Here is an 11,290-nt window from a genome sequence, read left to right on the forward strand (position 1 = left end):
TTTAATAAACTCAAGAGATTTGCACCGTCCATGGTGGACATCTCTATATAAATCCTTCCCTTATTTCCAATCTTCATCTTATCTCTCATCGGAATTATGTGGACCCAAACCCTTCCGATCATGGCCGCTTTCATGGTCACTTTCATGTTCCTCCTTGCCCTAACCAACGCTCAAAATGCCCCCCATGACTACCTCGCGCTTCACAACCGAGCTCGAGCCCAGGTCGGCGTCGGCCCCATCAATGGAGCAACACCGTGGCCGCGTACGCTCAAGCCTATGCAGAAAAAAGAAAGGGTGACTGTGCCATGATTCACTCAACCGGGCCGTACGGAGAAAACATAGCCGCTGGGTACTACCCTAAGTTCACCGGGGCGGATGTGGTGAAGCTGTGGGTGAACGAGAAGCCGTTGTATGATCATGCGTCGAATAAATGCGTGGGTGGTGAATGTGGGCACTACACTCAGATGGTGTGGCGAAGCTCGGTCCGGCTTGGATGTGCTAGAGTGCCCTGTAAGGCTAATTCTCAGTTTGTTATTTGCATTTACGATCCTCCTGGCAACTATATTGGGGAAAAGCCTTATGATTCTTGGGTGGTATGAAGAGATTTGGTTTTAAAATTTTTATGAATTGTAATAAAGTTCGTGAGAGAATCATGAATTTATTTATTGAAATAAAGCTACGATATTGTGTACAATAGTATTATATTGTCTAGAGCATAAACTCTTGTGACTTTGTTTTGACTTCCTTACTTATAAACTCATGATCCTAGAGTCTCCCCTCTCATTAAGTACACCACATAGAGCCACCTTTGAAGCCTATAGATTACCTATGATCATAGAGCCTCCCCTCGAACAAAATACACCATGGAGCCTCCCCTGAAGCCTATGGATTTCTAAAAGAAACTCCCTTTAATCGAGACTCAATTCTTTCTTCGGAGATCTTGAACAAAATACACAATTTGTTCGACACGTTTGACTACGATTTTTAGGCTTACAACTTTTTTGTTCGACATAGCTAAGTTAAGTTCATAGTCTGATACCATGTTAGTAATCACGAATCTCTACAATGTTATATGATATTTGTCCACTTTGAACATAACATCATGGGTTTGCTTTGAGCTCCCACAAGAAGTCATGTTAATGAAAATGTATTCTTTAGTTATAAATCTATGATCATTTCCGAACAGTCTTCAACACTGAGAGCATCAGCCACCAGCCAATTGCTGTTCCAAGTCACCCGGAAGAAATGCCCTCGGCGGAGATGCAAAAAACCAGTCACGGTGTTTTCGGCCTCCAAATCGGGAGACCCACGACGACGGCGATTAACTCCGCTGCAGTATGATACCCACACCAGAGACGAAGACCCACTGCCGCAACCTACCGACGTTTACCGGCTCTGAATATGGAGACCAACGGGGCCGAATTAGCTGCACCCTTGAATGATTTAGGGAAATAGAATGTTATTTTTAAATGGAGGATATGCAAGAGAATGCATTCAATGAGCTTAAGAAGAAATTAACTAGTGCACCATTACTTGTCTTGCCTAACTTTGATAAAACTTTTGAAATTGAGTGTGATGCATGTGGTTTGGGCATAGATGCTGTTTTGATGCAAGATGGAAAACCTTTAAAAAAACTAAATGGGACAACATTGAACTATTCTACCTATGATAAAGAATTGTTTGCTTTAGTCCGCACATTGCCAGTGTGACAATACTACTTTTGGCTTAGAGAATTTATGATCCACTTTATTCATGAAAATTTGAAGTATCTTAAATGTCATAGCAAACTAAATCATAGGCATGCAAAGTGGGTGAAGTTTATTGAAAGTATAATCTCTTTACTTCTCTTAATCCAAAAATTCTTGTATTTGAGTATATTAAAGAATTATATAAAGATGATGCATCTTATCTTGTGAAAAGAGCTGGGGATAATTATTATACGTTTCATGAATTTTTATTTAAGAAAAGTAAGATTTGTATTACTAAATGCTCTATAAGAGATTTGCAGGTAAAAAGAAGCACATGGTTACTGGGACATTTTGAGATTAATAAAACTTATAAGATGTTGCATGAACACTTCTTTGGGCCGAAGATGAAGCACAATGTTCATAAGTTTTGTAGCCAATATTTTAAATGCAAATAAGCTGAATCTAAATTACAACCAAATGGATTGTATACCCCTTTGAAGGTATTTAACGAACTTTAGTAAAATGTTAAAGATAGTATTTTTGTTGTGTCAAATAGATTTAGTAAATTGTTTATTTTATTGTATGCAACAAGACCGATGATGTAAAGCATGTTGCTCATTTATTCTTTAAGAAAGTAAAAAGATTACGTGGAATCTATAGAATAATTGTTAGTGACAAGGAAGTTACCTTTTTAAGTCACTTTTAGGAAGTATTGTTGGGTAAATTGGATCCAAGTTGTTTTCAACTACATATCATCATCAGACTGATGGAAACGTGGTTAATAGAATATTAGAAACATTGTTTAGGGTTATTATTTCTAAGAATATTAAGTCTTGTAATGAATGTTTGCCATTTGAAGAGTTTACATATAATAAACAATTCACAGTATCACTCATTGTTTTCCTTTTGAAGTTGTTTATGGATTTAATTCACTTAGGCCTCTTGATTTGCTGTTCTAATATTTTTGTGAGTGAAGCAGCCACAAGTAAGACAGATTTGATCAAAATATTACACAAAGAGGTGGAGAGAAATATGAAACCAAATTTCAAAGTTGCTCTAGAGTTTTTTTGATGTAGGTGATGATTTAACTGATTAGATGACGAATCCTTTTGAAGAGGGGAAAGATAATAAGGATCACGGTGTTCCAAACGTTCTAATTGGACATATTACACGATCTAAGACCATGAAGATTCAACAAACATTCATTCTTCATTTACAAAATTGGATAGGCTCGGTTCAACCATTATTTCATGTGTTACAAGTTGATTATATTTATGAATGACCATTTGAACTTGGGAAGTGAATAATTACATGGTTGAAGTAGCGGATGAAATTGTTATAACGGGGAAGGGTGGGAAGTAATTTTATTATTGCAGTTAATTTTTTTTTTTTTTTTTTTTTTTTTTTTTTTTTTTTTTTTTTTTTTTTTNTTTTTGGAGATTTAGAGGGGTGGGAGTAAATTATGGTGATTAACTTCTTTACTCACATTTGAACAGTGACTAACTTATTTATTCAGACTTGTGTGAGAAAACTAATAAATACCCACAAATTATTATCTAAGAGATAGATTTGGGTGAATGAAATTTAGGGCTGAAATTAAGACTGTAATTTTGAAGATTTGAGTATGAAATTGAACTGTGAAGGGACCCAATTTAGAAAAAGGTTACAAATCATATATTTAACTTATACGTAATTTAATTTTAGATGGTTGACTCTAATTTTGTATATGGTTTGTTAATTTCTTTTCTTTTCTTTACCGTTCTTCTAGTCTTTCTATCCTTTTGATTTTGTTTTTTATTTTGTCTCTTTATTTATTTATTTATTTTCTTTTTTCTGCTTTTCTTCTTGTCTTTCTATTCTTTGTATTTGGCCTCCTATATATATATATATATTTTTTTTACTTTTCTTCTGAGTTTGTTAATAATATTCTGACTTCTCTCCATTGAACCTAATTAATTTTCTAGATCTTTCCTTTCTTTTTCTTCTTTCTTCAATTCTATTATCATTTAAATTCACACATATCCACATACAAATTTTTCTTTCCAAATCTTTCCTTTCTTATTTGCTTGTTAATGTTTTTAAAAAAATCTAATCTTTTCTTTCCTTCTGTATTTACTTCTTTTTTTTTTAACCTCTCTGTTCTGTATTTACTTCTACTCTGTTCTACTCTGTTCTGTCTTTACTTCTTTTTTTTTTTAACCTCTCTGTTCTGTATTTACTTCTTAATCTTTTCTTTCCTTCGATTTTGTATTTACTTTTTAATCTTTTCTTTCCTTCTGTTCTGTATTTACTTCTATCTTCCATTCTGCTCTCTTCTTAATCTTTTCTTTCCTCTCGGTTCTGTATTTACTTCTTATTCTGTATTTACTTCTTATTTTCCATTCCGCTCTCTTCTTAATCTTTTCTTTCCTCTCTGTTCTGTATTTACTTCTTATTTTTCATTCTTATTTTTATTTATTAGCCTCAGTTATAGTTCATTTTCTATAACCTGTTAGCCAAAATCAAAATAAATGGCAGGAAATATGACTGATCTAATAACAAAGCAAGATCTCTCTCCTATAATTAAATCTCCAACTTTAAATCTTGTTGTCGGTAATTTTTTTTAAGATGAATCTTGTATTCTGATTTGAGATTTTGACTGAGTTGGTTGAGGAGAGAGATAGTTGGGAGAGGAAGAGGGATTAGTGGAGAGTAGTTTAGGGAAAATATTATTTTAATTATTTAATTATTTAATTATTATTTAATTATTATTTTAATTAGTATCCAAAGTTCTTTTTAGGAGGGGATAATGTAAGGATTCGAATTTTGTTTTATTTATTTTAGATTTTATGCTGATATTTTATTTTGCTGCCAAAATGAAAATATATTATACTAGCATTTATTCTCTCTGGAAAATGTGTGATTTCTAACAAGAAGTTACTACGTAAAAGCCATAAAAACCTTTTATATTCTCATATTCAACTCTCCTCCTCCCTTGGAAACGACTTTGACTCTCCAAACTCTTTGGGTTCTCAAGGGTGTCTGAGAGTACAAGAAAATCGAGAGGGTTAGCCAGGAAAAACGTGTGGGGTGGTTTGCTGGGTTTTCTTCGGTGAGTGGCCGGAGGGAGAAGCGACTGCGCGTGGTCGGTACAGGCGAGGGGTGTCGTCGCATCGTCGGAATCGAGGTTGTGACGTCGTCGTTGGCGGCGCAGCGTCGATTAGGATTTTCGCGAGATTTTGGGTAACGAAGATGAAGGAAGACGGGTCGGGTTCACGTTCGGCCTCGGCTTCGCACGCATGCTCTCGGCTCGGCTTGACTTGTACGGCGGCTCGGCTCCGTCAAATCCCGCAGCTCGGCTTGGTGACTCGATATCACTATAATATATCGATTCCAAGGTTTTTGACCCTTCCGAAGCTGTTTCTGCCCTTGGTTTTACCATTCGAGATCAGTATGGTTCCTAAACGTTAAAGACAGATTAGGTCGGGGGTTTATTTTGATAAATAGCATGAGGTTTAGCTAGGGTAAGTTATGAAAAGTTCCTAAGTTTTCATGTGGTTATCATAGGACATATTTAACCGCTGGGATTAGCTCGTTGTGAGTGACTTCAACCAAGACCATCGAGGTAAGTGACCTTACTATTGGAGTTAGCTTACTACATGTTGTATGATGGTGCGTGCCCTGAGGCCCCCGCATGCACCATATTTATGTGATATGATTTTGTGATGTAAAGATTGTGTTGACTGTAGATTGTGTATGTTATGTGATGTATGAATTATGTTGACTGTTGACTGTTTATGTTATGTGAAGTTATGAATGAGATGTTAGTATTATATGCAATGAATATGTTGATCGATGTCATAGATACACGTAGAATTATCGAGTCATGTCATGAGATGTTTATGCAACTGGAATGTACTTTCATGTTATGTAGTATGTCATGTAATGTAGGTCATGTGAGATGCTATGTAATGTAAGAAACGTGTTGGATCGGTATGGCAACCCTAGAGGGGGGGTGAATAGGGTTTTAACGATAAAAGTGTTTAAATATGATTAATTTTTCTAATGATGAAACTTTTTACAAATAAGTAGAAGATGATAATTACTATAACAAAATAATTCAAGTCAAAACAATAATCAAGTAGAACATGCAATAAATCACAATAATAATTTTGAAATTAAATAGGAAAGAGTTAGAGAAAATGACACCGTAGTTTTATAGTGGTTCGGTCAAACTCGACCTACTCCACTCCCCAAGCGCCTCTTGGGAATTTGAATAAAGAACTTTCTCGACTCTTTCCACGGATCTGAGCCAAACCGCTACACCGCTCTTTTTACGAGTTCAAGAGCAAACTCAATCCTTTCCACGGCGCAGGATCAAACCGATACAAGTATTTGAGTTTGATAATAACACACCACAACTCTCTCAAAGAGTAGATTTACAATTTGGGATACTCACAACTATTTCCTCACAATACAATAATAATCCCTCTCAAGAATAAGATGAAAAGAAATAAACTTGTAAGCTTGGAGAGAGCAACAAACAATGGAGACTTTGAACAAATGAGGATTGAAGAATGTATGTAAGTTGTGTATTTTAAAATGTGGGGAAGATGAGTTTATATAGAGGAGAAAAGTGGCAAAATGTAGGATTGAATATTGACCATTGGATTGTGTTAGGAATAATGGAAGGTGGAGATTAAAAGTAAATAAATAAGAAAATTTTCTAAATTCATTTATTTCAAAATTTTAATATAATAGTAATATAATATAATAATAATAAAAAGTTATGTGAGTAACGGTCAAATGAAATTCAAAATTTATTATAAATATAATAATATAATAATAATAAAAACTATGTGAGTAACCACCAAAATTTTAAAATATAATAATATAATATAGTAATAATAAAAATCGATGTGAGTAACGGTTAGATTCAAATTTATATTTTCTAAAAATAACTTTATTTAAAAATATAATAATAAAAACTTCACCATTTGTTACTCTCCCAAAATTATAAATGTCATACTTTGATATATTTTGATTTGTCCATCATTTTGATTTTGCTGCCACATCATCACGTCGGGTATGTTGTCTCGACTGTAATTTCTTCGTTTTAGCTCTGATTTGAGTAATTGAAAAGTCGTTGAAATTATTCCCGACCTTATACTGTGGACGGTTCAAAATACTAAAAATAGTTAATAATTAAAAAGTAGGTTTGTTATCATCAAAACATCAATTAATTGATTGAAATTAATTAAGGTGAGATCAAGTGCCAAAAAGCCAACAATCTCCCCTTTTTTATGAGGACAAACCATTTCAAGAAAAATTCATAAAAACCAGGGTAATACACCATCCATGTAATAATACCAATACATGCTAATATTATCATAAATTTTACTCAAGCATATTCTCCCCTATATTAATGCCTCAAGAAATTATGAAACATCAAACAAGTAAATGATTCATAAATAATAAAACAACAAACTTAGAGCACATTTTTCTTAATTTTCTCCCCTTTGTAATAATAAAAAAGAACAATCGAAAGAGAATACATTTAAGAATGTGTTGAAATATATTATTTATGGAATATATCGTAGATATTATATCTTAATATTCTTCCACTTATGGTTAGATTTATAGTATATTTTATTTTATTAGAGTATTTAATTATTTTATATTTTTCTCATTTGTACTAGCTTGTATCTTATTTAAAGGATATCAATATCAATGATAATACACACCTTCCCAATTATATTTTCTATCTCATTCTTAACATGGTATCAGAGCACCGATCTTGATATTCCTAATATCAAAGCACCGATCGTGGTATTCCTAATACCCCCTTGGACTCTAAGTCCAAGGGGAGTATTAAACCTAAAGCCAAACCTAACCAATCAGTGAAGTCTTTACCATCGTCAATCATCCAATATCAAGAATACGTTATAAGCATCTTCAAATTTCTCACCAAGCTCTAAGGTGACATATTCAAGATGTTCGTATTTTCTTTCACAGCCTCTCAAGTGATCCAAAGCACCGATCTTGGTGTCATTATCCACTAAAGCATTTATGTATGGACCAACAAGTGATCAGGGAGGATATTCACTTATTCCAAATCAAATTAAATGGACAAGTTATCAATCCTCGAGTCAATCATTGCGGTCTATTTCTGAGTCTTGCATCTTTCTTGAAAATTCAATAATTTCTTGAAAGTCTAAAAATGCAAACCAATCAAAGGCGGTCTATTTTTTTTACGGATATTTTCATTACTGAGAAGACAAGAGTGAAAGACAACTTGGGTGTTATTGACCTACCGTAAAGACAAGTTAAAGACAAGTTGGACGTGATTAACATACACTCTCCAACTTGAGGGGAAGTGTTGAGATATATTATTTATGGAATATATCTTAGATATTATATCTTAATATTCTTCCATTTATGGTTAGATTTATAGTATATTTTATTTTATTTTAGTATTTAATTATTTTATATTTTCCTCATTTGTACTAGCTTGTATCCTATTTAAAGGATATCAATATCAATGATAATATACACCTTCCCAATTATATTTTCTATCTCATTCTTAACATGGTATCAGAGCACCGATCTTGATATTCCTAATATCAAAGCATCGATCGTGGTATTCCTAATACCCCCTTGGACTCTGAGTCCAAGGGGAGTATTACCTAAAGCCAAACCCTAACCAATCAGTGAAGTCTTTACCATCGTCAATCATCCAATATCAAGAATACGTTATAAGCATCTTCAAATTTCTCACCAAGCTCTAAGGTGACAAATTCAAGATGTTCGTATTTTCTTTCACAGCCTCTCAAGTGATCCAAAGCACCGATCTTGGTGTCATTATCCACTAAAGCATTTATGCATGGACCAACAAGTGATCAGGGAGGATATTCACTTGTTCCAAATCAAATTAAATGGACAAGTTATCAATCCTCGAGTCAATCATTGCAGTCTATTTCTAAAGCATTTATGCATGGACCGAGAAGTGATCAGGGAGGATATTCACTTGTTCCAAATCAAATTAAATGGGACAAGTTACCAATCCTCGAGTCAATCATTGCGGTCTACTTCTGAGTCTTGCATCTTTCTTGAAAATTCAATAATTTCTTGAAAGTCTAAAAATGCAAACCAATCAAAGGCGGTCTATTTTTTTACAGATATTTTTATTACTGAGAAGACAAGAGTGAAAGACAACTTGGGTGTTGTTGACCTACCGTAAAGACAAGTTAAAGACAAGTTGGACATGATTAACATACACTCTCCAATTTGAGGGGGAGTGTTGAGATATATTATTTATGGAATATATCCTAGATATTATATCTTAATATTCTTCCATTTATGGTTAGATTTATAGTATATTTTATTTTATTCTAGTATTTAATTATTTTATATTTTCCTCATTTTTACTAGCTTGTATCCCATTTAAAGGATATCAATATCAATGATAATACACACCTTCCCAATTATATTTTCTATCTCCTTCTTAACAGAATGACATAATGGCTCCCCCTAAAAACATGCATTCAAAAATTATAAAATTCAAGATATATACCAAGCTCAAGCCTATTTTTGCAAAAATTTTCTTCATTCAATGGCTGGGTGAAAATATCGACTAGTTGATTATTAGAGTTTACAAAATCAAGAATAATATGTCCATTTTGCACATGCTCTCTAATAAAATGATGTCTAATGTCAATATGTTTAGTTCTAGAATGATGAATAGGATTTTTAGTTAAATTAATAGCACTTGTATTATCACAAAATATAGGCACACTATGAAACTTTAATCCAAAATCACAAAGAGTTTGTTTCATCCAAAGAATTTGAGCACAACAACTAGCAACCGCAATATATTCCGCTTCGGTAGTAGATAAGGCAACCGAATTTTGCTTTTTACTAAACCAAGAAACTAAGGAACTACCAAGAAATTGACAAGTTCCACTAGTACTTTTACGATCAAGTAAGCTTTCGGCAAAATCCGCATCAGAATATCCTACCAATTTAAATTCAACATTTCTAGGATACCACAATCCTAAATCAATAGTTCCAAGCAAATATTTAAATATTCTCTTAACCGCATATAAATGAGATTCCTTAGGACAAGATTGAAATCTAGCACAAAGACACACACTAAACATAATATCGGGTCTACTAGCAGTCAAGTAAAGTAAAGATCCAATCATACCTCGATAAGTTTTAATATCCACACTTTTACCTTTTTCATCCTTGTCAAGCTTAGTGGATGTGCTCATGGGAGTTCTTGCAATCTTACCTTTATTGAACTTGAATCTTTTGAGCAAATCTTTAGTGTATTTCTCTTGATTGATGAAGATACCATCCTTGAGTTGTTTGATTTGAAGTCCAAGAAAGAAACTAAGTTCTCCCATCATACTCATCTCAAACTCACTAGGCATACATTTAGCAAATTCTTCACACAAAAAGGATTAGTAGAACCAAATATGATATCATCCACATATATTTGCACTAATAGCATATCGTTTTCTTTAATCTTAATAAAGAGTGTAGTGTCGAGTTTGCCCATTTTAAAATCATTCNGCAAGATTCATCAAATACCACATGCATAGATTCTTCAATAACTAGAGTTCTCTTGTTGAAAATTCTATAAGCTTTACTAGTAGATGAATAGCCAAGAAAAATACCAATATCCGTTTTTGAATCAAACTTTCCAAGCTTTTCATTGTTGTTCAAAATAAAACATTTACAACCAAAAACTTTGAAATACCCAACATTTGGAATTTTGTTATGCCAAAGTTCATAAGAAGTTTTATTTAATGAAGGTCTAATTAAAACTCTATTTAAAATATAACAAGCGGTATTAACGGCTTCCGCCCAAAAATATTTAGGTAAATCATACTCATTTAACATTGATCTAGCAAATTCTTGTAAAGTACGATTTTTCCTTTCAACCACACCGTTTTGTTGAGGAGTCCTTGGAGAGGAGAAGGCATGAGAAAAACCATTATCTTCACAAAAATTTTCAAAAGCAACCCTATCAAATTCTCCTCCATGGTCATTCCTAATTTTAGTAATTAAAAACCCTTTTTCATTTTGAACTCTTTTTACAAAACTAGCAAATCTTTTCAAAACATCATTCTTATGTTTTATCATCAAAACCAAGTAAATCTCGAAAAATCATCCACTATCACAAAAGCATAATAATTTCCTCCATAACTAGCTATTTTAGAAGGGCCAAATAAGTCGATATGGAGTGGTTGAAGAGGTCTAGTAGTAGAAATCACATTTTTAAATTTGAAAGAAGACTTAGTTTGCTTACCCATTTGACAAGCGTCACAAATTTTATCTTTTTCAAATTTAAGTTGAGGAAGACCTCTAACTAATGAATTTTTTGAAATATTTGAAATCAAGTACATACTAGCATGTTCTAGTCTTCTATGCCATAGCCAAGAGTTATCAAGCAAAACCGAAAGACATTTATCATTTGTAGGACAATCATTCAAATCAATAGTATACACATTATCATCTCTATTTCCTACAAACAAAACTTTTCTATCACTAGCATTTTCAATTATGCAATTATTCTTATCAAATACAACTCTAAAACCTTTATCACATAATTGACT

At 33.1% G+C, this 11,290-nt stretch overlaps 1 pseudogene; it reads left to right on the forward strand.

The window, feature by feature from the left end:
• Nucleotides 1–96: 96 nt before the first annotated feature.
• On the forward strand, nt 97–1,399 carry LOC111798685 (annotated as a pseudogene).
• The last annotated feature ends 9,891 nt before the right edge of the window (nt 1,400–11,290 follow it).

Source organism: Cucurbita pepo, chromosome LG01, assembly GCF_002806865.2.
Source record: "Cucurbita pepo subsp. pepo cultivar mu-cu-16 chromosome LG01, ASM280686v2, whole genome shotgun sequence".
NCBI lineage: Eukaryota > Viridiplantae > Streptophyta > Magnoliopsida > Cucurbitales > Cucurbitaceae > Cucurbita > Cucurbita pepo.